Source organism: Malaya genurostris, chromosome 2 (assembly GCF_030247185.1).
Source record: "Malaya genurostris strain Urasoe2022 chromosome 2, Malgen_1.1, whole genome shotgun sequence".
Classification (NCBI taxonomy): Eukaryota; Metazoa; Arthropoda; class Insecta; order Diptera; family Culicidae; genus Malaya; species Malaya genurostris.
In genome coordinates, this window is record NC_080571.1 from 45,063,769 (window position 1) to 45,075,460 (window position 11,692).

Genomic DNA, 11,692 nt, shown 5'->3' on the forward strand with positions numbered 1-11,692 from the left:
GAAATTTTATGAAAATAATATGTCTAAAAGAAATATCGATCCGATTAGGACTGTTAATTGAAGTTTATAAATAGTATGAATAGTAATAAAACACTTGGAAAGGGAAAAAAAGGATTGATATTTCACGTACTTAACGGAAAGAAGACGACTCATTCAATTCTTTCGTAAATGATTTGGTCGTTTAGAGGCAGGGTTTGGATGAATGAAGCAGTGAAGAAGAGTATACATGCTTCACTGGGTATGATATTCATGAATATACCTGCTTTATGAATCATGTCGCTTTTGAGGAAGCGTGAGCCTTGTTGCTTTATTGAAGTGGCTGTCCATGCACGAGAATAGAAGAGAGCGAACAATATTCACCCCTACTACTGTTTCTATTTCTCTCGGTAAGAGAGAAGCTCTAGCCCCATAATTCACTGCAAGCAAATTAGCTTCACGGTGCAAGATAGTGATGAAGATTGAATATTCAGTTTTCGCTAGCAGACTGATGACTGGCTCTTAACTGTCGCATGTTTCTTCGAGGTCCGAACGCGATTCACATTTATACAGAATTGCACATACAGGTGTGCACAGCCACCGCTCGAGCGTTTATTAGAGTAAAGGTTTTGCTGTAATGGTAACATGTGCTTCTTACAGCTCTCGAAGCTCATAGCAATATACAATGAAAATTCAATGAAAAAATGTTCAACGCGGAATACTGATTAAAAAACTTATTTTTTATCCTACTGGTTGATTACCTATCATGCACTACTACGATTAAACCCAATTAAACACTATTCAGCAGGAATTTGATTTACACAAGTAACAAGAGTTCAGGAGCTAGTTTCTCTCTAACAGCCAGCAAACGAAGCGTTTGTTTGTTTGCAGTATTTGGTGAGACCAATTAAACACTATTCAGCAGGAATTTGATTTACACAAGTAACAAGAGTTCAGGAGCTAGTTTCTCTCTAACAGCCAGCAAACGAAGCGTTTGTTTGTTTGCAGTATTTGGTGAGATCACCAGATCGCCATTCGCCATTGCGAATTGCTTCGCTCCTGTTACTTCTGTTTATAATATTCGAGTATAACTAAGAATTCTTACCCTCTACTAACTTGACACGAGTTGAATAAGTGATATGCACCAGTTTTCGTGGCATAAAGTCATCATTAACAGCCGTTCGCGTCGGAGAGCCAGTCATCAGCCTGTTAGCGAAAACTGAATATATAATCTTCATCACTTACTAGCCCCGTGAAGATCGTTAGCATGCAATGAATTGTTTGTGAGAAGAACGACGTTCAGGACCACGAGAGAGCAAACTATATTCACGGCTTCTGTGCTTCATGAAGACACTAATACCAGCACACTATACCATCTGTGGATATGTGGAATATATTTGCTTCCACTAGCATTTTGTTTGTGTGGTTCTTTTTGGCTGGAAAGGCGTCCTCTTTGTGAGCGGTGGAATTGTTCGCTCACAATGCAATGGAAACTATATATTCATTCACCAGTGAATGAATATTCCATACCCTGTTCAGAGGTTCTGGTACCGTAAGCGTATCCGGATTTGTGCAAAGCGCACTTAACTGTTTTTCCTTATTTCAGAATTAACGTCTTCGACTCATCACTGCATTTACAGTTTATGTTGAACTGCTAATCCACCCTCGCGATGCAACAGAATATACTGATGGGCCAAAGATTGAGCTTAAAAACGCAAAGATCTTCGCGGTCAAACATAACTTATGTACCAGACGCACAGATGGCGCTATCGTTATCAAATCTATATGACGTTTATGAAGTACCAACGGCCAAAAGACTATGTGTGAAATTTTATGACATTTCAAAGAGTTAGAAAAAAGTGACAGTCGTTTAGTTGAGCTATTATTGCTTCATGATGGAAAAAACTGTACAAGCTTTGAAGCTGCTTCAAAAGTGTTATCCGGACGCTGCTCCATTAAAAATAATAATTTGTTATTGGATTATTAAATTCAAACGTGGTCGTCCAATTGTGGTGGTTACTACAAAAATCATCAAACTAGTTCACGAATTGGTTATATCTAATCATAGATTGAAATAGTGCGAGATTGTTAAGGCCGTTAAAATATCAGAAGACAGTGTGTTTACAATATTTGATAAGAAAGCTGTTTTCATGGTGGGTGCCGCGTTTACTCACAGTCGATCGAAAACAACATGCTGTTGATGATTCAGAACAGTGTTTGGCCATGTTTAGCAGTAAAAAATCAGATTTTTTTTTGCGTCAATATGTGACAATATGTATTTCAGTATTTTGGGATGTACATGATATTGTCTTCGTCGACTCTCTTGAGAAAGAAAAAAAACAATAAATATCGAATACAACATAGTGTTGTATCGGTCGTTTTGCGCAAAGTTGCGCTGTGTGTGATCTGCTAATTTCAACTCGTGTACATTTAATATTGCATGAACATTCAACCGCGAGAAAGATTGATTCCCGTTGGATCCCGTATAACTTGACAGTCACGCAAAAGAAGCCTAGTGTACATTGGTGCAGAAAAATGCATAAGAAATACAAACGCAGAAGCTCAAGAGACGTATATAGAATCGTGACAGGTGACAAATCATGGATCTATGTGCCATATGAGTCGGAAACACAGCAACAGCAATTGACTGTATCGGTCTTTCAAGACGTAGAGCAAAATACAACAAAAGTTGCTCATGTTCGAAGCACTTCGAAGCAAATGGTCGCCAGTTTCTTTGGAAAAACGAGTCTAGTGGCAACTGTGCCATTGAATCGGTGTGCATCGTAACTATGACAACGTTTGTTTATGTTTGAAAAAATATCAAGTTATTACAGCATATCCAGTGATTTTCAAAATAAGAAAGTAAAAATCATTTAGAATTGTTGCGTAGAATTTATTTAGTTTGTAATTGTTTTGGAAAAAGTGTTTCGCTCATTGGTTCATTCGCATGCAAAAGTGTACAAGTGTATCATTTTCAACCATAACCTAATTATATTTTGCTTTACATTTTGTAATAATAGAAGAAGCAATCATCGTACAGTCGATTTGCGTTTATGTGTTTGCCATCATACTAATTCTTGATCAAAACCACAAATGCGAGTGTACTTCGGAAGCGCGTTTGGTAAGAACTTTTTAATTCCGTTTAGTTAGTTAAATAATTTGCTTTTCCGTTGAAACAACAAAGGCAAGAATCAACAATTGCAAAATTGTTATTGACGGGTTCTCCGTACTGAGACTAAACAAGATTTTGAGACCAAGAAGAAATCGAGATATAAAAGTGGTGTAGAAATTGGTGTTGGAGCACCGTTGGAACAATTGTGTTACAAAGTTCTGTGTGAAATTTTATCCAGGTTGGAGTACCTACTAGTTTTCAAATGACAGCCGTTCCATAAGCACTTGACAAGTAAAACTTTAAACGCGATTATCTTGAAACAGTGGTTTTTTTTTCAATACCGTTGTAGTGAACGTGATATCTTAAAAACTTTCCAACCACACGGAGAACCCGCAGATCACAAAATTACAATATTGCAATTGCTGTTTCACGCCCTGGTTGTTTCAACTAAAATGTTGTTGATTTAACTAACATATCTGTTGATTTTGTCATAACTATCCAGGTAACCGAAATTGTTGTAAAAAAGCTGTCACTTAGCGGAGAACGAAGACAGCGAAACGCAGAACAAAAAACCTCTTCATTTCACCAGAAGCGTTTCATATTGAAAATTTTCAATGGTAAATTAACGTCATTTATGTTAGTTACGTAGTGGTTGTTTTATGTAAGTGAAAGTAGGCAGAGAAATATATCAGTTAATTGTAAAACAAGTTTTCCATGTGTTAAATAGATATTCCTACAGTATAAATGTTTCAATTTCATCTGAGAGTAATGTATTCTAGGACAGTTCATGTCAATGTTATTAAAACCGCTTAACACTTAAAAACTTTCTTCTAAAGTGAAGTGGTTCTATTTGTATTTTCTTGAAAGTGTATCTGTAGCATTAGGTTTACCAGCGAGCCATTCTGCAAGTGAAGGAAAAATTTCCTAATTCCCTGTGACCATTTTTCTGGTGAGTTCCCTTTTGAGAATTGTAATCTTTTGGTGCATTTCTATATCCTTTGTGAGTTTAGTGATATAGATATAAGCAGTTAATTAGGTAAAATTTCGTTGTTCAAGCAGTGAACGATTAGCTGCCCCCAGAAGAGGCTAATAGTAAAAAATATTTATTACAATTGGCGTCTTAAGTTCAAATAACTGAATAATTGGTTGGAACAACTGAGACATTTTTTTGCTTTCATGCATACAAGTAACTTTGCTGGGATTGTGTCTTTGCTCAATTGCACGAGTGACACCTCATTGAAACGTTTCATTGTTCGCTCAGGGTGTTTGGCATTGTTCAACTGAAACATTTCATTACTTGTTTGTGGTGCGTTTCTTTGTTGGGTGTCGTTGTTTAGCTGTCAGCACGATAAATCAAAAATGATAGATTAGTTAAAACAATAGACGATTAGTTGTACCAAATTTTAACCAATCACAATCAGAAAAACAACTAATATTTTAGTTGTTTTGCGATCGCTGGTTTTTCCGTGCAATGTTCAAAGTTTTTTTTCAATCGTTATTATTTAAAAACTCGTGTATCTGAACGATTTGCGATTATTGTAATGAATTCTTACTACTTCTTACGTTACGTTTTCCCTAGGCTACGTCACACAGTGATGCCGAGGTGGCAGAAACTATAAAAAATATTTATCAATAAAAAACATTGATGCTTTCACATTTTCCAACAATTAGAAATAATCTCTAATGATTATCCGAAGTGCTGTGAGATATATTTTATTTCTTAAAAGGTCCACGAAAAGTTGATCCAGACCCGACTTCCGGTTCCGGTATTACAGTGCAATGAGCGAAAAAATTTCGATTGCATGGGTATTTTTTCAAAAGTGATGGTGAAACGAGGTGCAACTTCTTATAAAACTTATTGGTAAATTCATTTAGTTGGGAGATCTAGTTGGTTAGTGGATATATGAATCTACTTTGGGACCACTAGTCCTCGGTTTCCGCTTCCGAACGCACCGGTAATTGTGAAGAGAAGCTCCAAAAACAGAACTCACTTGATCTCTCAGCAACCGTTAAACCGATTTTCACAAATCATGATTCAAATTGAAGCTCTCAGTGTTTCAAAAAATACTGTGCAATTTCATTCAGATCCGACTTCTGCTTTCGAAATTTAGGGCAATGAGTATCAAAACGTTCAAACTGTCATACAAAATGATGCAGAATCGGTACGCATCGGTACGGAAGAAGAAAACACCTCCGCCTAGCACACAACGTGCTTTGTTCAGATTTGCATAGCGTGCAGGGTTGCCAAATTCAAATCTATGTTAACCTGTCATATAGGACAGAGGTTATGGTGGTTTATACCCCAAGAAAGTTTTGATTTTACTCAAGTTTGAAAAAACAATCTTGACAGAATCTTTTAGTGGTATTTTGAAAATATAAGTAATATGAGAATGACTTCATTACACCACTAGGTAGATAAAAAAAAGGTTGTCTACAAACGAACAGCTTTCGATACTCTCCTCACAGGCACTCTAATTTGGAGTTATTTCCTAAATCAGCGACACTCGAATAATATGATTTTCGAAATTCATTGAAACGCAATATCTCGGCTTTGAAGGCTTGTATCATAAATCAACCGTGACAAAGTCTAGATAATTTAGTTTAGATGCGATAAGTACATAAAAACATATATGTTATCGCGATAAAAATAAAGTCTTGTATTTTTCTGTGAAACAAAGTCAGTTTCAATGCATCCACCATTTTTTTCACTTTGGATTCCTGATAGCATTCTGAAAAAGGAGAGAGAAATAAAATTGGCTCGACAAGGCTGCCAAACACACAGACATTCAATTTTTGTGAAAGTTGAATATTTTTTCATTGTTCATTGGAATCTATGTAATGTCCAACCCATACGATAGAATAATGTGATAGAACTTCTCATCAAAATAATAAAATGTATGCTGGCAACCCGGTACAGTTTGCTCATATACGAGAGAGTACAAGAAAAATACGATGCGCAAAGGGAATTGAGCGAGCCACGTGGTCGATTTAAAACTCAACACGTGGCCCTCTGTCCTCAGACCTTAAGGAATGATGCCAAATATATGACATAAACGCTGAAACATGCTTCTGTTATCATTCTTTCCTTTATGAATTCGATATATGAATACACCATGCTTCTGTGACCTAGCCGAATTAATCTGAATAAATTTATGTCAAAAATGAGCCCAACTTAGTGTCAGAAGTTATCTTAATTAGAGTGTCTTCAACCAGAGCGACGACAGCTGTTCGTTTGGAATGACAGCTTCCGGTTCTAAAAGAGCAAACGGCCTGTTAATTACAATGTAAAGCTAACGACCAACATTTCGGATTAAATGTTTTGAATTGTTGCCAAGCCAACATTACGGATGAGATGTCGTCACGTTGGTTATAGGCTTTCTAATCTTAATAAAAATGCAAAAAGTGATCACTACACTGTGCGTGTTACTGGTAATAGGTAAAAACAATTAAAGTGATATGTCAGTGAAGTGAAAATGGAAGTGAGAACGATAATAAGGGCCGATGAAACAGTTTTAATAAAAAAAACTGTGCATGTGAAGGAAAAGCTTGATAAGCATTTTATCCGAGCTATGCTTTAAGCAAAGCAGGAGATAGTTAACTTCGTAAAGATATCAGAAGAGAGTGTATTCACTATTATGTATGAATTTTTTTTCACACAGCTGGTCAAAAACAACTTACGTCGTTACGTTGGCTAATTTCCACGAATTGAAATTCGAATAGCGAACGCATCCATCATATTCACCAGGTTTTGTCCACAGCGACTATTTTCTGGTTTTTGATTTAAAGAAAACTAGTTTGCGAGAAAGAGATTTGCTTTAAATGATCGTTTAGACTGAATAAGTTTTTGAGACCAAGAAGAAATGAAAGTTTCTCTTTGTTTCTATTCTCTCTTTCGAATATTACGGTACCTTTTATCTAACTATTGAAAGAGAAAGTAAACTAAAAGAAACTCATTTGCACTTGGGGCCTTTCTAATGTTCGTTCATCGAGAATTGTGTTACAAACCTGGGGCTGAAATTTCATATTTTTGCATATTCTGAAAGAATATACTTTTCGAAATTGATGGGTGAAAATTCCCCACAGCAGCGTGCTAATCTTTGATTCTCAGAAATGTCATCGAGAGAAATTCGCTCTCGCAAAGCAAAACAAAGTCAAAGTCTTGGCATTACATTTCTTTTGTGGAATTTGACCTTTCTGTTTCAACAGACTTCGCAGCCCATTCTTAGTGTACAGAATCATTGCATGGCTAGTCCTACTGACACTAAGAACCCTTAAAGGTCGGGGCTCGAACATACGACAACTGGCTTGTAAGACCAGCTCTCGGACTGGTGTCTATTCTATGTTAAATGAGCCATGCCGGGTTTTTGTTGTTGCGATGATATCCGTCTCTCTTTGATTGCACTGATTCAATCGTGTGAAGAGTTGCTAGTGAACGTACGATAAAAGCCATCCTTAGGTGAAATCCAAGCACTGGACCATTAGATTTCAAATGACAACCATTCCATAAGCACTTGACGAGTCAAAATTTAAGCGCGATTATCTAGAAATAGCGTTTTTGTTTGAAAATACCGTTTTGGTGAACTCAAAACTTTTCAACTGAATTTCATATCTTTTTCAACCCACCTTGGTTCTATTTCCGCTAATGGGGTTCGAACATTTTTCGGGTCCGAAGAGGTGAATGACCTTAAGATTAAAACCTCTATAAACGGAACAAAAAATTTTTTTTTTCGATTGAGTTTTTTAAAACCTTTTTTTGTGACACGCGTTTTTAAATTTCGTCGAAGAGCAATGGCATCCTTGGTGCCCTCAAGGAAACGAATAGGCGGCTTTACTGGCGAGTGAACCAATGAATTTTTTGTTTATGATTTTGAACATCGATTTATTTGATTTTCTTTTGGGACAGCGTTCAATCACACCAACAAATATTTCTCTTCAATATTACTTCTACTGTTTTGATTTGTGGTGGTTCGCCTTAGAGGAAGTATTCACCGAAATTCACCGCCTATTCAATAAAACAAGCTTCAGGATAGGAACAATAACTACTACCATAGTACTACCAACAAACTGGTTATTTCGAAACCCTTTTAGAAAATCACCTAGTATCACTTAGTTTACTCTCTCACCTGATATTTGTATATAACCTCTTAAGGCCTGATAGCGTATAGATTTTGAATCGACCTCGTGACTCCCTAAATTCCTTTTGCGTCTATGTGTTTAGGACCATCATTGAGTTCGATTTAATTTCTCTTTTCTCGTTCCCCTTTTTCTCACGCTACCAGGAAACTAAAGTTGATAAAATGGCGGACACATCGAAACTGATGAAATTTTCTTCATAGACAAATATAACATTTAATTTTATCACGATAACGTATGTTTTATGTACTAATCATATCTAAACTAAATTATCGAGACTTTTGATAATTACTAGACTAGACTTTTGATATAAGTCTTTAAAGTCAGAGATAATCGATGAACAAGTAGAGGTATGCTATTCCGTTTCAATTTTCAGCAGTACTTCAGTCAGAATGCAGTTAGAACACAACACTTTTATTCTCATGAAACTTCTTAGTGCAATTTTTTTTAGTGTAGACAACACACAACTAGTTTGGTTCGCATTCGTGGCGGTTCTTGGTGGAAGCCAAACCTAACCCAATATCCACCCTAATTGCTAGAATATCGTTTATTTAAAGCCAGTTTCGAGCCTAGTTTCAACGCCATTGCACCGAAGGTGGAGTCAGTTTCGAACTCGATTTTTAAATCGGGTTCGCTCACATCCCCGTTGCTAAGTGCGAACCCAACTAAGTTTTGTGAAAATTATTTGTTTGAAAACGACATTGGCAAAAGCGGTGTGAGCGAAACCATTGTTATGTCGTTTTCGCTTGATGCCAAACCTAACCCAGTTTCCACTCTAACTGCTGTCAAATCGTTTGTTTGAAGTCAGTTTCGAACCTATAGTTTCAACGTTGTTGAACTGAAAATTGAGTCAGTTTCGAACCTGGTTTTTAAATCAGTTTTACTCAAACCCCCGTTGCTAAGTGCGAAATCAACACTGTTTCGTGAAAAGTGTTTGTTTGATGAAACTACTCTGGGTCAGTTTCAGTTTTCTCAAGCGAAAACAACATTAGAATCAGGATCAAAACTGACCCGAGTTTCAGTTCAATGTTGTTCAAGCTAGGTTCAAAACTGGCTTCAAACAAACAGTTTGACAGCAGTTAGGATGAAAACTTTGTTAGTTTCGGCATCAGGCGAAAAAAGAATGAATCCCGGTAAAAACGATACAAACCAGAAAATAACACGAGGTTGATTCCATGGTGATACCGACCGAAGTAAGTTAATGCAATCAAAGTAAGCGACTTACAAACTGATTCGGCCTTTTTCTACAGTTCGCAACTTAACATGTAACATGCGTTTAGCAGATTACTTCCGTTTGGTTGGGTGATTCCAGTAATGGAAAAATAAAGTCGCACAGTTGAGTGAAATATTTTTAATGAAGTGAAATCCAAAATGTGACCCTCAAGCATCCACCAATAACAATTTCAACTGGAATAATCACAAAAGCACCACCAAAAATTTAGATCCAAATCCAAATTGAATAGATTCTACCCAAGTAGCAAATGTAACTTATTGAAATTTCAAGAGGGTCTACAATTGTCTTACAATTGTTTTTTTATGTTAGATATGTTCAAAAAGATTTTTAAATATATTAAAATCGGTTGTGCAACTTATACCTGTTAAGTTTTACGATAATACCGAAAAAATCACTATAGAACAATTTCAAGTATATCTAAAACAATTGTGCAGCAAATCACCAACTTGCCCACGTTGCACTAGTAGTTATAGAAGTTCTGCCAAAATTTTCACATCGTCATGTAAAAACGAAGTAACTAAACCAATTGATCAACTTATCAAAAATTTCCCAAATGGCTGTCATAATTGAATCGGACTCAATATATGCCAAATGGCTGTATATATCTTGTGAAGAAAAAATAGTGAAATTATGCTCTCCGCAAGGCAAAAACTGATAGGCCGAATTGAAAACCTCGCAGTAGAAACTATTTTGCTGCCGAGTCCGCATTGTCTTGACTGCCTCATGAAATTTTAGGTCAGTGTGTGCAGTTCTCTTCATTTTTAGAAAAACAATTCGAAACTTGCAAATAAGTTGTACCAAATTTATCTGCTTGAAATGAACGAAAAACTTGCCGACATGAGAATAATATCATAAAAGTTTCAGAAATACAGAAATTACATACGCAATGAAAACGAAAATCGAATCAGATAATTTGTATTCGGTTTTCATCTCGCGAAAAAATGACATCACTTTTCAAAGATAATGAACGAAAAGTTGAGTTCATCATAGTTACTCTCATAGTTACATATTACCGCTTGAGCAACTTGGTTTTGCATTTAAAGCACATGGGCTCACCAAAATAATACCTACAGTGCGTATCACAAATGTCGGATTCACTAAGAAGAATGACTTAATTGTATTGTTATTTAAGTCAACTAGTTTGAAAATAAATAAAAACCAAAATTTCTCATTTCAATATTTACATGTTTATATTTCCTTTTATATAGGTAAAATAAATCATTACGTTGGGTGAACCATTTTCTTTTCAACACACTGTTACCCTCGATGCCATATTGGAAAATATTGAAGAAATATTCATTTCAAAATTTTTAAGAATAATTGAAACATCAATATGATTAAAATCGTCTGAAAAGGTGTATGAATATTTGATAACTTTCTTATACATATTTAAAACACTCTTCCGATCATATTTATTGAAAAGAATAGATTGTTATTTTCATAGAAATTGATGTGCAATCATCAAAACACGTACATTAAAAGGCGCTTGATAATTTCAGGCGTACGAAGACATGTTTCACCATAAAAATGCAGTTCGTTGTCGATTTTCTATTTACTAAAACATAAATGATCACTTCTACAATATGTAGTATTACCATTTATTTATGTGCAGAATATTTTTTAGAGTTCCATGTTTGTGTCACGGGCAGTTGTATAGAAAATCAAATATGAAACTTATTTATTAGAAATTATGTTTGCTATGTTTTTGTAAACATCAAATCAATTCTTGTTTACATTACGTAGTAGTTCCCATGAGTTCCACAATTGTTTTTTCACTGATTTAATTGCTGCATTTGTAATGAGATCGATGCATGAGTTTTTGTATCAGTTGCACAATAATTGTGAAAAAAAGTTCTTGACAACGGAAGAACTTTAAGATATGTTGCACAACGCAGAAAAATTGCGCTTTTTCCATAACACAACAGTTACTGCAATAGTAATATGAACTAATTTGATAAATTGCACAATCCGTAGAAAAATACAGGACAGCAACTTAACGTGCTACTTGGGATAATTTACTTTAGTTGCAGAACTAAGGCTATTTAGGCAATTCTGAGCGGCAATCGATGCACCAGAATCACTAGATCACAATTTTCAAACTCAGGAAACAAATACTGTTTGAAAATTGCTAAGATCGAAATTCACATAAATGAAACAACTGAAAACTTCGAGTTTTGACACTTCCTGTATTTAACCAAGTTTGGCTAATTTTTCGTCTTAGAAATAAATAACCCTCT

The 11,692-nt window shown here is 35.6% G+C and overlaps 1 protein-coding gene across 2 annotated transcripts in view; it reads right to left on the reverse strand.

Annotated features, from left to right (window-relative positions):
- The window catches only part of LOC131429877 (A disintegrin and metalloproteinase with thrombospondin motifs 9), a 589,623-nt gene that overhangs the window by 153,695 nt on the left and 424,236 nt on the right, over positions 1–11,692 (reverse strand). The window lies entirely within an intron of this gene.